Consider the following 18,297-nt stretch of genomic DNA (forward strand, 5'->3'; position numbering starts at 1 on the left):
CACACAGGCCAGGTTGGCCTTAAGTTCCCCATGCAATCAAGGTCCACCCGCTTGGTTTTATGCAGTGCCGGGAATCAAACTCAAGACTTTTATGCATGCTACGGATCTATATCTCAGCCCCTTAAATAACTTTCTATTTAATAATCTACACATGTAAATGAATGCAAAATTATTGAAAGGTATGCAACAGAAAAAATACAATTAGGTGGAGATCTAGACTAACTAGCTTATTAATAACAATTGCAGCAGCTAGGCAGTGGTGGCGCACGCCTTTAATCCCAGCACTCGGGAGGCAGAGGCAGGCAGACCTCTGTGAGTTCGAGGCCAACCTGGTCTAGAAGAGCTAGTTCCAGGACAGGCTCCAAACCTACAGAGAAACCCTGTCTTGAAAAAACAAAACAAAACAAAAAATAATTGCAGCATATGCTCGTAAAGCTTTATATGCAAATGGTATTACAGAATGACATTCAACAGTAGGAATCAAATATTATTAAATTTCCTCACTTCATAGGATATAGCTCTATATTCCTGAGAGTTGAGACTGGCAGTATTCTTTGGACGGATAAGTGCAACATATGCATATTCTATGTTTTCTGAATTTCCCATTGCTTTATAAAACAAACAAAAATGTCCTTGAAAGAGTAAATGACTTAGCCGGGCGGTGGTGGCGCACGCCTTTAATCCCAGCACTCGGGAGGCAGAGGCAGGCGGATCTCTGTGAGTTCGAGACCAGCCTGGTCTACAGAGCTAGTTCCAGGACAGGCTCCAAAACCACAGAGAAACCCTGTCTCAAAGAAAGAAAAAAAAAAAAGAGTAAATGACTTAACTAGTGGCAAGGTAAAAAAAAAAATAGCATTACACCCAGTTCAACAGCTTTCGTTTTTTAAATATTCACTTTGCAAAACAATTGTAAGATGTTGATTTTTATAACTTATAGTATATAATACCTAAAAGGCAAGCCAGAGAATCTTATCTTCATCATCAAGAATCTGTCTTTGGGGCTTAAAAAGTTATCTTATAAAATAAACAATAACCCAAAACAGTGGTTCAGAATAATGTACTCTTATTTTCCATAAAGTGTACAAATAATGTCAAGTTTGGAAGCTGGAAGTAGCTGGCTACTTCATACCTACTGACACTCTATAACTTTAAGTGAGAAAACATTGATTTAGACATTTACATGACCTAACCTAGGGTTTATAACTATCTTTGGAGATGCCCATCATAGATCTGAACCATTTAGTCAGTAGACAAAAAAAAAAAAAAATCTTTTCCATTTCTGTTGTCAATTTCCCTAGGTGATCAATAGCTTTTCTTCTAAATATATTTACTGTGTCGATGTATGTAACCCTCCCCACCCCACCCCCCAAATTATTTTTAAGCCTCCACGGGTCAATTCTGGAAAAACTAAGTGAATTGCAGCTACATAGCTGACTGCTGAAGGTTCTCTTTGACAAGTGCTATTACCTTTTCACAGCTACACTAAAAAACTTCTCTTGGATCGAGTGTCTTTATCCTTTTGACTTTTAAATGTTCCCCTTAGCGATTTGCCAGTAAATTTCTAAAAGAAACCAACCAGAGTTTCTTTTCTAGTCACACTGACATGAACTTTGATTTTTTAAAAGGCCCATTAGGCATTAGAATGTTTTTTTTTTTCATATTTAACGAGTCCCTTACTACTTCAACTCTCAGGAGAGAAAAAAGCGTTTTCCAGAAAGGATTGAAATGCTACTTGAGAGGATACACATTTACTCTCTTCTCAGAGGCAACTGATGTCCCTTCAATACCCTAGCTCACTTTCCTAAAGTTAAAAAATGCCTTATATTTTAAATTTTTATCAAAATTAATTTTTTTAAAATACCGGTTAGTTATAGCATTTCAACAAAATTTAGTATAAGAGCTTAACAAGTATTCTTCACAAATATTTTTTCAATTAAAAAATTTTTAATTACAGAAGTTTTCATCGATTTTTTATCAAAGAAACTAAGGTATTTCGATGAATTTACACTGAAACATTAGGATGAAGACATTTCATTTTACTTCAAGATTTGAGTAAAGATTCATTCCCATTCTACAGTCCATGGGATTTTTTCACTTCAAACATTTTAATAAGATCATCCTGAAAAGCCACTACATGCAGAAGAGCTGCTTACAGAAAGTGAAAAGGAGGCTTTTCTCAAAAATTCCTGTTTAGTAATTATTTTCATCTTCGATAAACGACTAAAACATAATAAAGTATAAACGGTAAGTTTTATGGATGCCTTAAAGACCGCAAACTTCTTTAAAAGGCATTGGACTGTAGAGACACTGTACAAAATACATGGCGATTACAGAAAACAATGCTTTCTAGAAATCACCTGCAGAAGAAGTGAAGTAGCTGTTCATTTTCTACACAGAATTTAAAGCAAGCTAATTCTTGTTTCAATCAACTCTTGACAAGAAGGCGCATTGAGGAGCCGCCGCCGTCGTCTTATTCCTCTGCCTTTCTAAGAGGACCAGGGGCCGCAGGAAGCCCCTCGGTGGTCCCCAGAAGCCGCCGCCCCGGGAGTTCGGGTCTGGGCTCCTGCTCTCCACCGTCCTTCCCCTTCCTCGGCCCCCCTCGGCCCCCGTCGCGCTTCACCCTCCACGGACTTGGGACCGCAGCCCGCACCTCCCCGCTATGGGCACCGGCGCCGGGAAATGATTTCCGGGGTTACGCCCTATCCTGCTTCAGGTGTGCCGCGGCAAACCCTCCGGGTCGCTCATGCGGGGGGCCGCGATCGTGCGGGTCCGCGCCACTCGCGGCCGTCTGGAGCGGACAGCGGCCACCGTGCACTCGCGGTGTGGGCGGCGGCGGAGCCCGAGGCTGGCGAGGGGAGGTCGGGGGCCGCGGCTGGGCGCGCACGAACAGGCGCTGGACTTGACCGAGCGGCGGCGGCCGGCGCCACGGCCCCTCCTCTGGTCCTGAGAGCGGCGCAACCGGGGAGGATGGGGCGCTCGCCCGGCGTCGGGCTCGCGCAGCGCTTCCCGCGGCCTCCAGCGCACATCCTCCGGCTCCGGTGGACGGGGCGCGCAGTGGACCCGAGGTCTCCGCGGCTCGGCGGCGCGAGAGGGAGGCGGCTGCGGCGGCGGAGACCTGCAGCCTGCAGGATCCAGCCAGTCCCCGCCGGGAGAAGGAACCGTAAGTCGGAGTCACGGCTTGGCTCTGGCCAAGTTCACGCCCTTCAGCGTCTCTTAGAGCGAGTGTGCCCGTCATCCCTTCTGTCCCCATCCCCGAACAGACACAGCAGCCTCTCCATCCCGCGGGGTTTCTCTTGCTCACGAGTTTGCAAGCCTCCGGGTTTCCGCAGCGCCTCGTCCCTCTGCCCTCTAAAGATTCGTGTCCTCTTTCATCTCCTGTAGAACCCGGAGCTCACTGCCTCCGCAGGGTTGAGATGTGAGAAACCTCGGATTCCTCCGACTCCGAGGACCTGAAGGACCAAGGAGCGGAGTGAAGAGGTTAAAAGTGCTTTGTAGGATTGTCATGGATGAGGGGGATAGGTGCAGATGACATCGTTGGACGACCTTTATGTTGGTTGTTTTTACCCCCCCCCACCCCCCAAACAAAAAAGAATGGATGCTCCTCTGTACCCTCATTCCTGTCCTTGTTTATGGGAACTGTTCTTACCTTGATGTTGGAGTTGGAGGAAATTGGAGCTGGAGCTGTGACGAAGCAGCTCCTGAAAAGGTTTTATTCCCACAAGCTCCTTTCATATGGAAAGGCACCTTGAAAAATCTTGTATTGCAACGACCCATTCCAGGAAAGCTTTACTTGTAAATCTGAAGAACAGATGTGGAGACATTTGAATTTTTAGTTAGTATACTTTGGATACTGTTAATTTCTTAGTGTTTTGATTACTAGTTCACTAGACTTTTCCCCATTACATTTTAGTTTGTTTTTTAGGCTACTTCTGCAGAACGTTCCAGAAATTAGGTTAAAATATAATTTTTATACTGTCAGGGACTGAACAATTGCTGTCATGTATCTTCATGTATTCACTGCTTTTCAAGGCATTGTAGAAAGCAAACGATAATCTCAAATTAGTGGTACTCTGTACGTTGCAGGTTCTGTTATTATTCCGTAAGCTACTCTAAGGTAGGGTGGTAGCATTGTTTTGGGAAACTATTATTTCTTTGGGAACAGTGAGTATGTTTAGTCACCCTCCCTCCCAACATCCTTTTAGCAGTCCATTCTGTAACTTTCCACTTCCCAGGCCTTAGTATTAAGCAGGCTCAGAAGATGTAGCTCCAACTGTCTTCTGGAAATACACTGTAGGACTCCTCACCTCTGAGAGAGATGATTGTCTTCCTTCTCCTTTCCTGGGTAGGTTCACTTGTGAATGAAGTGCATATATTTATACAGCCTACCCATAGGTAAAAGATCAAAGGTATTTTCATATATGAGTAGATACAGTTGATGGAAGAAGTATGAATTACTCTCCATTGGTGGAAGTGAAAACTTTCCTCAGTGCTTTTAATAGTTTATTTTTCCCTTGAGGCTGCATATATCATTCATCTAGGTTAAATTTTTAAGTGTTTCAAATATTGAGTTTTATTTGGCACATATTGTCAAAAAAAAAAAAAGATTTTGAGAGTCAGCTTAGTATTGCCGGAGGACTTTCTCTGCATTATCCTAAAAATGCTTAGGTATCTTATTTACCTTCTTAAAATAATCTACCAGCCGTCTCTACAAGGAGCTTGCTTTTGCTTTTTGGTTTGTAAAGACGATAGGTATTTATAACAAAGAATCCTCTTTGCTGCTGGAGTGTGAATGCTTCCGTGTGCTTTTACTCACGTGCTTAGGATAGATGGTTTGTGTGTGCACACATGTATATACACTCATATACATAACCTCCTTTTTACTCATGTGGTTAGGATAGATGGTTTGTGTGTGCACACATGTATATACACTCGTATACATAACCTCCCTTTTACTCACGTGGTTAGGATAGATGGTTTGTGTGTGCACACATGTATATACACTCATATACATAACCTCCTTTTTACTCACGTGGTTAGGATAGATGGTTTGTGTGTGCACACATGTATATACACTCATGTACATAACCTCCTTTTTTATTTTGTTTTACTTGGTTTCCAAGTCATTTTCCAGACTGTCCTTAAATTTATTGTATAGCCAGGGTTGAGTTATATCCCTAACTTCACAAAACAAACAAACAAACAAACAAGTTCTAGGATGTTTCCTCAGGAGTCAGAAGTCAGATGCAGGCTGTCTGGGGCAGCATGGTGGCTCCACAGTGCTGGCAGCAGTGCCTGCTCCTTGCTCTTTCTGGTTAGTGGTCCTGTCTCACCACCTGTGGTCTTACGGGTGATGCTCTAGACTGAGTAGCAGCTTCTTTCTATTTCTTCTCTCATCATCCATGCCTCTGGGTGTGTCAACAGTATCCTGTCTAGTCATGTCTAGAATAGAGCTAAGACAAAAGAGCTGTTCCCTCTTTCCATCCTCAAACAAGTTCTTTTCTCTTCTTTTAGAAAATAATTCAGATTTGGCTTCATATGACTTAAAATTACATTTAGGTTAGGAACTCGGAACTTTTTTTTTTATAATCTCTTGAGTTGCCACACTTAAAAGGTTTTCATGCCCCCCACACTAAATTATTTACAAACAGAGAGATGAACATGATTGCTTATATTATCAACTTGGAAACCAATATTTTGGAGAGCACAGAAATTTATCATTGTATACAATAAATGCAGGTTAATTAAAAGAATTTTATATGCAATTGTAATATGCAATGATTATAAAAACTGAATAATGCTGGGACTTGAGAGATGACGCAATGGTTAAGAGCACTGGCTGCCCTTTCAGAGGACCTCTGTTCAATTCCCAGCACCCACATGGCATCTCCTAAATGTCTGTAACTCCATTTCCAGGGGGTCTTTCGCCTTCACACAGACATACATGCAGGCAATGAAATAAAAATAAATTTTTTGAAAACTTCTTTCCTCGCTTCTGTCCACCCTGCCCACCTACACTGTTGCGCGTGCGTACACACACACACACACACACTAATATAAGTAGTTAAGAGAACTGAACAGGGCTCAAGGGCAGAGCACTCACTCGCCTAGCAACTGCACAGCCCTGTGTTTAACCTCTAGCACCCTGAAGACAGGTGAACTAACCCTGAGTGTGATCTGGCTCTTGTTCTCCAGGAGTTTACACATAACCAGGCAAGCAGATAAACACGGAGCTACAGTTTTAGGTGGTTTGCTCCTCCCATGATCAAGTTAGACATCTTATAAGTTAGTGAAGGGTTGGGGAGCTAGGATCCAGAGTCCTCCGTAGTGAAAGTGCCTTTTAAAGTGCAGGCAGGGAATTTTCCCTCTGTGTGTTTATTTGGGACTGAATGGCTGTGGGACCAGGTGATACAGACACTTCCATCTACACAGTATTCCACATACGCCACCTTTACCTGTTGTGTATTTTTAGCTGAAGGAAGTAAGGAGATTGCTCTCCTCGTGTCCTACCGTTCACATAAAGCAGGCCTTAACGAGAATTCTTTGACCTACATTTCCTGGAAGTAGGCTATCACAGAAAGCCCTACTGTGCTAAGAGTCAACACAAACCTGGAAAGACAGGTGTTGCCAAGTCCCACCCCCTTCCCTACTGCCGTGAGAGCAGACTCTTATCCTCAGTCATTGTCTACACAACTGCCCTCCACCCCCCAAAACCAAAAAATTACAGTAAAGTAGGGAAGTCTTCCCTATAGGCATTGGGTGCTACCTGAAGATATTCTTAACCTTTGGTCTGAAGTCTCCTGTGTTATGTAAACATATTAATAAACTTATATTAACCTTCTATTGACCTCTTGGTTATACAGCTTTAGTCATGACCTTGTGATAGGTAAAGAAAATATATTTCCTTTTTCCCTCCTTCATAAGGAGGATCTGACTTCCCAAAGGAAACACTAATGATTTGGAAGAACTGCACTGCACTAGTAAGAATTGTGGAGAAGCAGTGCGGTGAATGTTGATCTAGGAAAAGCCAGACTAACATTGTGCTGAACTAAATAGATTTTCAGTTTTCTGTTATCCTGTAGCTCAGTGCATTTCCGCTCACAATTACACAGCAAGAATGCCAATTTCCCACTACTAAGCTTGCGGAATGTTTCCCATGATACTTGTAGTTAAGCCAAAATGGCCAACCATTTCAATAAGTTTCTTTTGAAATTTGAATTGTTTTATAAAACAAGACCACATAGAAACATTCAACAGTATCTTAGATAACTAAATAAACAGGGCTGCAAATAAAAGATGATTATGTAATCTCTTATAGTACAATTTCCATCATAAAATTTTTACTTATATTAAAATTATTTAATTTTATGCATATAGTGTTTTGCTTGCATGTATGTCTTTGTACTATGTGGGTGTCTGGTGCCCACAGAGGCCAGAAGAGGAATTAGACAGTTGTGAGTGGCTATGTGGGTGTCTGGTGCCCACAGAGGCCGGAAGAGGAATTAGACAGTTGTGAGTTGCTATGTGGGTGTCTGGTGCCCACAGAGGCCGGAAGAGGAATTAGACAGTTGGGAGCTGCTCTGTGGTTGCTGGAAACTGAACCTGGGCCCCCTGGAAGAGCAGCCAGTGCTCTCAACTGCCGAGCCTGCTGTCCAGTCCAACAACAGACATTTTTTTTTTTTTTGCTTTTTCGAGACAGGGTTTCTCTGTGGCTTTGGAGCCTACCCTGGAACTAGCTCTGTAGACCAGGCTGGTCTCGAACAACAGACATTTTGAACTGGAGCTTTTGAAGCTGAGTTTTAGCACGGAGACAGGAGAATGGCGCTGTCAGTTTCCTTCCACTGCAACCGTCAACTTAGGATGCTTTATTTTGGCTGAAGGCTTCAGAGCATGGTTGCTTGTTTTAGTCGCCTTCTTGTCTTGGGGGAACAGCCCCTTACTCTGTTATACACACCATGTTATCATGTCTCTCTGGAGTGAAGTTAGACCCTGCTTGCCTCATAACTGGGAAGAAGCAAAGAAAAACAGGAAGCAGTCAGGATCCTAATGTTGCCTTCAAAAATGACTACTTCTGCTCACTAGACCCCACTTGCTAAAGGTTACACCTCCTACCAATAACACCACAGGCTGGTCAGCGAGTCTTTTAACACACAGGCCTTTGGGGGATTCTTACCCAATGCATACCATATGCAAAAATGACAAACATGGGATGCAGGGAAAAACAAATACAGGCTTGGGCTGGGCTGATCGCTCAGTGGTGGTGTGAACATGTGGGAAGTCTGGGTTCAATTCTCAGCGGAAGAAAAAGTTGGTAGTGTTTAGTACATTTCAGTAGAGCCCCAATCCTATTCTTCATATTCCCAGAGAGAAGCAAAATTTAAAAAGTGTGTTGGGTACCTACAATGTACTCAGAGTGGTAGACACAGATCTCTTGTTGCATGTACAACGCGTGTATCAGTACACTTTGTACTCATCAAATGGTTCTACTCACCAGTATTTACCTTAGAAGCCTTCCCTTAAAACTGAGAAATGAGGCATTGAAATTTGAAAAGTTGAGCAGAGTGGTAGAGATGGCTTCGTCAGTAAAGGTCTTGTCACCAAACTTGATAGCCTGAGTTGTCCCACACTTCCAATATGTGAGCAGAAACCTATGGGGCATGTGCGCATATGCGCGGGTGGACGGACACACACACACTCACACCATGCACAGTAAATGTACACACTATAAAGAATGCTTGAAAGGCCATCATTATTTTTAACAATGTGCATCTTCTCATACCCAGGATGGCCTTGTACTTGATGTGAAACAAAGGATTGTCTTAAATTCCAGATCCTCTGGCCTCGACCTCCCATGAGCTGTGATTACTTGCCTGCATCACCACGCCCTGAACCTATAAGCTCTTAATGCAAAGACAGGATAAATCAAAAGAATTGCGAACTCTAGCTTGTGTTTGCTCTGCTAGCGCCAGGAATTCAGCCCCATGGGCAGTCAGAAGCTTCCCAGCAGGAAGGGGTGGGAGGCACCAAAAGAGCACACAGAAGGTCCCATCTTCTGTGCTTACTACACTGCCTCTAACTGTCGCAGGCTCCGAACTGAAGCTGCAGCCCACTGTTCAGCGGCAGGGCGCCCAGGCACCGCTTCACTGGAGCACGGGGAGCTGCTGTATCTGGGGCAGGTGGAGCACATTATGTGCTGCTGTTTCAAGAAGGAGGACCACGCGAGCATAGGCACCTTGTCGGTGTTGGGCATGCAGGCGCCATACAACCTGAGAGGTGACCGCGGCTAGTCCCCACTACCGGGAGGGACTGCGGGAGGACTAGTGGCAGGCTGGGCGCGGAGGTGAGGGGCTGGCGGCCACGGTTAGTCTGACCCCTGCTCAAAGAGTCCAAAGCTCTGCGTTCTGTCCTAGAGCATCAAGGTGATAGCTACTGCAGGTAAACCTGGTCCTTAAGGACTCGTGTTCTTAACCCCCATTAGGTTCCAACTGGTCGTGCGTCTCCGAGGGTCAGAGTAGAAGAAATCTGCCCAAACCTTGGCCTGCGGTCCCTACTGTGCTCCTCCTCTTCCTTCCCCTTATCTCCTACTCCCCTTTGCAGGGTTTTAAAAATTGGCGTGAAAATAGCTTAGGCGGTGTTAAAGAGGCACAGAAAAAAACAAACCAAGCCTGAGGAGGAAACTGGGGTTTCCCAAAACAGCTTTGGCTTTTATAGAGCAACTCAGAGGATGTGTAAGCCTACAGAGTGGCCCCGGGGAAGAAGTGCTCTTTTGGGGTTCCTGGCACCAAGCATCAAGCACAAGACTTTGAGTGAGGGTTTACTTATCTCAAGCATGTTCTGGAGGTGGGAACTTTAGCAGCTACTGCACGGATTAACCCAGTGCGCAGGGCCTCCTAGAACAGTGAACTCTGATGCCCAGTTTTAGTCCCTTTCCTCTGCTTAGACTCTAATCTTCATTCGGCTTTCCCACGGAGACCATGTAGACTGTAAAGAGGAAAGTATTGCTCTCTGACAAACATATACTCTGAGCCTTTCCTCTTTACCTTGTCTGTTGATTGAGCTCCTGCCCTGCCCCTTTGTTTCTCTTCTGTTTTGCCTTCGGGTTCGGAGGCATAAACATTTCTGTTTTCAGATGCTAGTTTGCTCCCCAAATGTCTGAAAACTTTTTCAGTTTTTACCAGAGTGATATCGCTCTGCCTGGTGCGTGGTGGACTTGGGTATGAGAGCCTTTAGGTTGTGCCTAGGCCACAATTTGGGTGTTGTTGTTAAACACCAGTGACAGTGATAGTGGCTCAGTAGTGGGTGAGGACTCCCCTTTGCCATATGGGTACCCCCGTGTCAATGCAGACCTGTGGTTTCACTGACTTAGCCCGAAGCTGGGTGGGAGTTCCCAGTTTTCCTGAAGCCACTCCAGGTGTGTGTGTGTCTGTGTGTGTGTGTGTGTCCACCCCCAGGTCGTTTCCCTCCACAGAGAAAGCTGAATGACGGCTTGCTGTATTTTACCACATTTTAACTGTGTTACAACCTATTTTTCAGGTGAATTTCCTCTGCTCACACTGGTTGCTGTGGTTTATCAAGGTAAGGGTGCTGCTGCTATTGGAAGCTGCCTGTCTTTTCAGTACAAGCCTTAGAAGTCAAACTGTGAGCTAGGCAGTGGTGGCACATGCCTTTATTCCCAGCACTCAGAGAGGCAGGTGGATCTATGTAAGTTCGAGTTCAGCCTGGTTTACAGAGCGAGTTCCAGGACAGGCTCCAAAGCTACACAGAGAAACCCTGTCTCGAAAAACCAAGAAAAATAAAAGAGGTAGTAGTAGTCAAAGCTGTAGCTACCAGCCGTTCCCACTTCCCTGGCTCATTTTCTAGTGCTGGCTCTAGATGCTTTTCTGTGTCCTTCCCATCCTGCTTTTGTCACTGAGCTGAGCACACTGGGAGAATCCTGCCCAGGCCTCTGGCACTTGCCATTCCCATCACCGAGTGCCTTTCCTTCCATATGGAGGATGGGTCTCTCCTCCTTCCAGTCCCACTGGACACCCTTGACCTTCCTGTCACCTCTTTGTTTCTCTTCATAGGGAAACATCGTCAGCTGACCTAGACATCAGCCTTCACCTTTCCCTCTTCTGGGTGGGAGATAAATAAGTGCGATGTCCTGTGACTTCCCCAAGGTAGAAAATCTGCTTCTCCTCTTTCCTGTTGTATCTCAGGACTAAAATACAGCCAGCCACATGGTAGGTGCTCAGCGTTATTGATGGCTGAATTGGTAGATACCAGGGTCAAGTAGGTACCTGGATTATGCTTGGAGTGGTGTGGTGACAAATGGCAGGAGCCCCAAGTTCCTGCTCTGTATCCTGGTCCAGAAAAAGTGAGGTTCTGTCCAGTGCTGGCTTAGAGTACTCCTGGAGACAAGATGAGTTCTGGGCTATACTACAAGTTCAGCCCCTTCTTTAGAGTACTTGGGATGCTGACTCAGTAGGCAAAGAGGGCCTGAGTTCAGCCCAGCCCAATTGTCACATAAAACATTCGGGGTGTGGAATGGAGAGATGACTCAGTGGTTAAGAGCATTTGTTGCTCATGTTCGGGATGGGGGTTAGGATTTAGTTCCTAGCACCCATTTAACACAGTTAGTGGCTAACAATCTGTAAGTCCAGTTCAAGCTCTCTGACTCCCTCTTCTACTGTCCTTGGGTACTGTGTGCACATGGTGTACAGACACATGCAGGAAAAACACCCATGCACATAACATAGAAATGAAGCTTAAAAATGCTGGGTGTGATTGCGTGTGTCTGTAACACCAGTGCTATAATGGGAAGGGAGACACAGGAGGACGTTGGTGATTGCTGGCCACGAATTTCGCCCAAACTGAGCTTTACTCAGAGACCCTGTCTGAAGGGAAAGGATAGGAAGTAATAGAGTAGAACAGCCAGGATCCCCTCTGGCTTCCGTGGGCTTGGGTACCCATGCATACACATTTTCCAGATAACCAGATATGACACGTGAACAGACCACACATGCAGTGTTGAACAAGTCCACTTGGAGTGTCACACTTCAACATGGAACGTGTTTTATGAAGGAATTCAAAGCTGCAGATGAAATAGAAATGTTTTAGGAACTTGGAGGTATTTAAAGAACTGAAGGGAAGGCTGGGGAGATGGCTCAGTGGGTGTAAAGCACTTGGCTACACAAATCTGACAGCTTGAGCTTGGATCCCTGGAGTCCTCCTAAAAAGCTCTGTTTGGGCCAATCGGTGGTGCCCACACCTTTAATCCCAGCACTTGGGAGGCAGAGGCAGGCAGAGCTTAATGAGTTCAAGGCCAGCCTGGTCTACAAAGCAAGTTCGAGGACAGCCAGGGATGTTACCCAGAGAAACCCTGTCTTGAGAAAACAAAAAAGCCCTGTGTGGTAGTGCCATCTAATCCTGGTACTTCTATGGGACATGGAGACGGAAATCGACTGGAAGCTCACAACTTGCTAGCTTGGGGTAGGTATTATAGCAACAGGAACAAGAGAGACACTCAACTCAAATAAGGTAGAAGGTGAGAACCAGCCTCTGTGTGCATGCACCATGGCTTGCTTACATGTGTGTATACATACACAAAGACTTTTGAAAGTTGAAGGGAATAGAAGAAATGCCGTGAGGAAATTTCTAATAGGGGTAAGACCATTCTATACTCCCTCAGAAGTCTGGCCAGGACCAGCCTGCTTAAAGCTAGGCTGCACGTGGATAGTGTGCCATGGGTAGGGGATGAGTGACGCAGAATCCTCCTGTGTGCCTATTCTATTCTCAGTCTTTCAGGGATCCACAAATGCTAAGGAACTGTCCTCCAAAAGAGTGAGAATCTGGGATGCCAATGGGTCCCGAGATTTTCTGGACAGCCTGGGATTCTCTGCACGACAGGAAAGGGGACCTGGGCCCAGTTTATGTTTTCCAGTGGAGAAATTTTGGCACAGACTACAAAGATATGGATTCAGGTGAGGAGATATTATTGCCTCAGGTTTTCTGGGTGTTATTCCTCAAAGATCCATCTTTGATGTGGAAGATAAGTCCACATCGTGGGAGTTGGTAAGTAACTGATTTGTGAGAAGCTGTGCTGGGTAATGGTGGAGAAGCCACAGCAAAATGTCACAAAGGCCAAATCATACTCTTGGTGCCTAGCATTTACTGGGCATTATTGGATGCTTGGAACTTTCTTTACGTGTGTCATTGACCAGTGGTGGCAGTGTTAGGGTTTAGGATAGAAGGAGGTTCCTCCAGGATGAGGTGTAGGAGTTACCCATGATGAACATTTTCCTTTGCAACGCCGAAGCACTTGCAAACTTGTGTGTGGTGTGGTGTCTCTGTACCGTTCACCCTTCCCTTCCTGCTTTGTTGGGACAGAGGTTAAGAAAACTCCTCATGTAGTGACTGGCATCTTCCTCTCTCTGGGTACTGTTTGAGTGTTACAGAGACCAGCCTCCCTAGGCCAGGAATTAAGTTAATGTCTCACTAATGTATGTGTATGTATGTTCGTGTGTGCAGGAGGAATAAATTACTGGCTGGGCAGACACCAGCAGCCTGGACAGTATGCTTTTCTTTTCAAGGGTCCCGTCACCTCCTTCTAGCCAGTGGGAAGAATTTGGGCCTTGTAGTGGTTTGAATAAGAATGCCCCCATGCTCAGGTAAGCCCCTGTGTTTGAATGCTTAGGAGTGGTGTGATTTGAAAGGATTAAGACTATGGCCTTGTTGGAGGAAGTGTGTCACTGGGGATGAGCTTTGAGGTTTTGGAAGCCAGTGCCTCTTATCCTGCTGCCTGTAGTTCTGGAATGTCTGCCTGGATACTGCTATGCTTCTCACCATGCTGACAATTGACTAAACCTCTGAAACTGTAAGCAAGCCCCAATACACCCTTTCTTTTATAAGAGTTGTCATGGTCATGGTGTCTCTTCACAGCGATAGAATACTAAGACAGGCCTAGTGTCCAGATTCTTCAGTTGTGTTTGCCTGCAGTCAAGATGTTTTCGATGCTGGTGATGTTTGGAAGTTGTGGACGTCTTTGTGGAATGGGCAAATTGGTAAAGGCAGAAAGAAGAGAAAGAAGAGGTTGCTGGGCTTGGAGTATAATGTGATAGTGTCAGTGGGCATGGAGTTAATTGAGAAGTTCTGCAACAGAATAGTGTGATGCTGCATGGAGTGTGAATGGCTCAGCAGCCAAAGTCCCTGCTTCCAGGCTTGGAGAGCTGCGTTTGATCCTCAGGAACCCGTGTGGTAGGAGAGAATCTGTTCCCACAGCTTCTTAGACTACACGTGCCATAGCATAGGCCACACATAACAAAATAAAGGAATATAAATGCAAAAACAGTTTTAATGTAAATTTAATGTGTGTGCTTACTTTATCTTATTTATTTAGAGTCAGAATCTCATTATAAGAGCTTGGCTAGCTTGGAACTAATTATGATAGACAAGGCTGCCCTTGAACTGTCATCCTCTGCCCTCCCCAAGTGCTGGGATTTGTCTTGAGGGGGTGGGAGCGGCTAGGTCTTAGGAAGCTGTTGCTGGCCTTCAACTCCTCATCCTCCTGTCTCTACCTTTCACCTGGTGGAATTATAGGAATGAGCCATCATGTTCACCTGACTACCATTTTTTGTTTGGTTGTTTTTGGTTATTTCGTTTGTTTGTTTTATTACGGTGTTTCTATATATAGCCCTGATGATCCTAGAACTCTCTCTCTGTAGACCAGCCTGGCCTCGAACTCACAGAAATCTGCCTGCTTGTGTCTCCTGAGTGTAGGGATTAAAGGCATAAGCCACAACTTCGAGCTAATTGTCTTATTTTTTTATTTTTTATTTGTTTATTTATTCTGGTTTTTGAAGGCAGGGTTTCTCTGTATAACAGCCCCAGCTGTCCTGAAACTAGCTCTTCTAGACTTAAATTTTTTAATGCAGATAATTTTCCTGTTCTTTCTCTCTTTTTCCCCTACAGGAAATAATTACAATCCGTTCTGAAATTTATCAGATTTTTTAACACTTACAGATTACAAAGTCACTACCACAATCTAGCTGTAGAACATTTCCTCAAGTCTTTAATATTACCTTCTTGGAGCTGGAATTTTTGGGAACCCCTCCCTCAGAGAACCAACTCTGCCAGAACACTGACTGACAAACCTTGGTAAAAGTGCATCCAAAGGAGATTCTATAGAGTTCTGGTCTTTGTTAATAAGTCACTTCTCAGTTTCCAGACCTCAACAGGGGGTAGGGGATTAAAGGCCATGGACGAGAACTGGAAAAAGTACAAGATAATAATCTTATTACAAAGCTGGGTGGTGGTGGCTCACGCCTTTAATCCCAGCACTTGGGAGGCAGAGGCAGGCGGATCTCTGTGAGTTCGAGACCAGCCTGGTCTACAAGAGCTAGTTCCAGGACAGGCTCCAAAACCACAGAGAAACCCTGTCTCAAAAAAGCAAAAAAAAAAAAATCTTATTACAGTTTGCCTGGTAGTTGTAAGTCAGTGGTGTGCTTAGTGATAAATTGTCTTGTCCTTTTAGGTGGAAGTGTGGGTAGGACAGTGCCTAAGCCCTTGGAAGGACTTTATGGATTATCATTTGACTGTCTATGACATACATATTACTCTGTTGATAGTGATGGAAAGGTGCAAGTAAAGTCTAACTTCCGGCTTCCACCCGGGCGCATAGGACATCAAATCTGTGCTAGGCAGCGCAGGCCTAAATCCTCACGAATCTGACCCTTGCTGCCCACAGAGGATGGCAAGAGACAGTTCTGGATGCTAGCAAGGGCCTCTAGCTGGTTTATAAAGCAGGGCGGGCCAAGGCTTCACCTTGCTGGGGCTTGCATCCCTTTTGTACCAAGGAACAGGTTAGGTTTTTTATCTCACTCTTCCTCTTAGATTGTTTTATAGATCATTCATTTCTTTTGCATTTTTCTGTTTGGTTTGGTACTTGTAAGACTAAAGGTTTCTCTTTGGGAATTTAAATTACCAATAATCGGTTTACCTGGTAAGTGAAGCCACCTGAATGTTCTTTGCTCTGCCTGTCTCCGCATTTTCTTCTGTGAACACCAGAGCAGGCTTAAGTCGCTATGAAAGGGACGCCATTGTGAAAAAGCGTAGCTGAGATATTGGAGGGTTTGGGGAATAGGAAGACCAAAGGTAGAGGGCGAAAGGTGAAAAGCAAGTAAGAAAATGATTAGTAATGTCCCGGCAGAAGGAGAAACTGAAGTAAATAACGAATTGGCAAATCGAATGTCTTTGTTTTATGTTGAGGCCACCCCGATGCTGAAAACCTTGAGTAATGCAAAAACAAAATTTGTAGCAGCGAATAAAAACTTATCAATAGAAAACACCACAGATTATTTAAGCCCCATGCCAAGGATATGCAGAGTCATGCCGGAAACACCAGAATACAGAAACAGACTTACCAATGAAGTGACAGTACCGTTCTGCTTGAGTGTAATAATACTCTAGAACCATGCCAAAACTTCCAAAATTGTTATGAAAGGTTGTTTCAAAGTTCCTAAGAACCAATCTTCCAATAGTGTAGAAGGCTTCTCAGGGCTCCCAGGTACCCAACTAAATGTTTGAATGATGAGACTACCTCCACGGAAATTAGGTCTGTGCTGCCCTAGGAGAGGTGCAGCAAGCCCTGTGCATCTGGAGCTGTGTTCTCCAGTGACTGAGTCTAGTGATTGCCATGACCTCTCCTCATGCCTGGGAGTCTTCCTTTCCTCTGCTCCTCTTCCCACTTTTCAATCATGTTCTTAAGACTTGCCTGTGCCCAAATCAGGAAAGTTGTAATTTAAAAGGGATTTTGTCCTTTCAAAACAGGCCATCTAAGATAGCTAATTATGCATTGCATTGAGGTCTCTCCTGAGAAAAGTTCTATGACTTGAATTAAATATTCTTAAATATGAATTTCTAACATAGTTTTGAATATTGCTTCTTCCGCAAGGCAGAACTGCCTATTGTGCTGTTTAAAACCCTCATGAACTTATTTTCTACTGCTGCTATTTCATGCCCACCAAACTGAATTGTTTTAATTAATTGTGCTGTACAAGTGGTACCCAACACAAACATTTTTAAATTACTAAGACTTTTTTAAAGGTTTAATTTAACATTTTGATTTCTTTTGTTAATGATGTATGGTGTGTGTGTAACCTTCATTTAACTAATGTTAAAAAACTGATATGTGCATAGAATATTATATATGAATGTTCATGTTTGAGTATTGCTGTGGATAAAATACTAATTGGCTTTCTGTTTTGTAAAAAGAAAAAGAAATGGAGAGCAGAACTAGGAGCCATAAGGTAGAGTTTTTCCAAGACACTGTCCTGGAGTTCTCATCTCAGCTTTGTGTCAGAATGATACAATTCCTTCCCAAAAATAAGATTTGAAAACTCCAGATTATATTAAATGTGAAGTTCAATCACCAAGTTTATATTATCTTCAGAATTGCCTCTGCCCTCTTATAACTGAATACCACAAATGATTATATAACAGCAATAATTAATAATACCTATTTTGCCTTATATACCTTCCTGACTAACTTTTCACTGGGAAGTCCACAATCCCTTAATATAACACTCATGTTGAAGTCTCAACAAACCCAATTACAGTCAGAAAGGAATTAGGTCTCCATTCCTCTAAGACCATTCTGAGTTAAAATACCAACATCTACAGACTACGGGATTCAGTAAACCAATGCCCTTTCTACTTCCTCCTCAATTACACAAGTCTTTCACTCAAGGTTGTTGTGTTAGCTAGGATTGCGAATGTTGTGATGAGACACCATAACCAAAGCAACGTGGGAATGAAAGGGTTTATTCGTCTTATGCTTCTGCATCATAGTTCATCATCAAAGGAATTCAGGACAGGAACTCAGACAGGGCAGAAACCCGGGGCCAGGAGCTGATACCAAGGCCAAAAAGGAGTGCTACTCACTGGTGGCCAGTATAACCATCAAGGGAACTTGGCTCTCCTCTAGAAATGGTCAATAATTGTGCATATGAAAGCTGTCCGGGACCTCAAAGTCAGCTCAAGACCCCCCAAGACCAAGTTCTCAACACAAAGGAGATTTGCCGTAGAGGGTCAAATGACGGGGACCCAGAGACAAAGACAGGAGATAGAGGACTAGGGAGAAGAGGAAGGAGAGAGGGAGAGGGAGAAGGGACAAAGGGCTGCCTCTGGATAGAGAGACATAGGTAAATGTCACTTTATAAAGGTAAAAAGGGAAACCCTGTGTTAGGATGAGGTGTTTAGTTTTAATTGGGCATGTTAATTAGGTGAGTCAAAGGTGGCTTTTGTTTGATGGACTTCAATACT

Source organism: Microtus oregoni, unplaced genomic scaffold, assembly GCF_018167655.1.
Source record: "Microtus oregoni isolate MIOR12 unplaced genomic scaffold, Mior012 000018F_ref0000195, whole genome shotgun sequence".
In the NCBI taxonomy this organism is placed as follows: Eukaryota; Metazoa; Chordata; class Mammalia; order Rodentia; family Cricetidae; genus Microtus; species Microtus oregoni.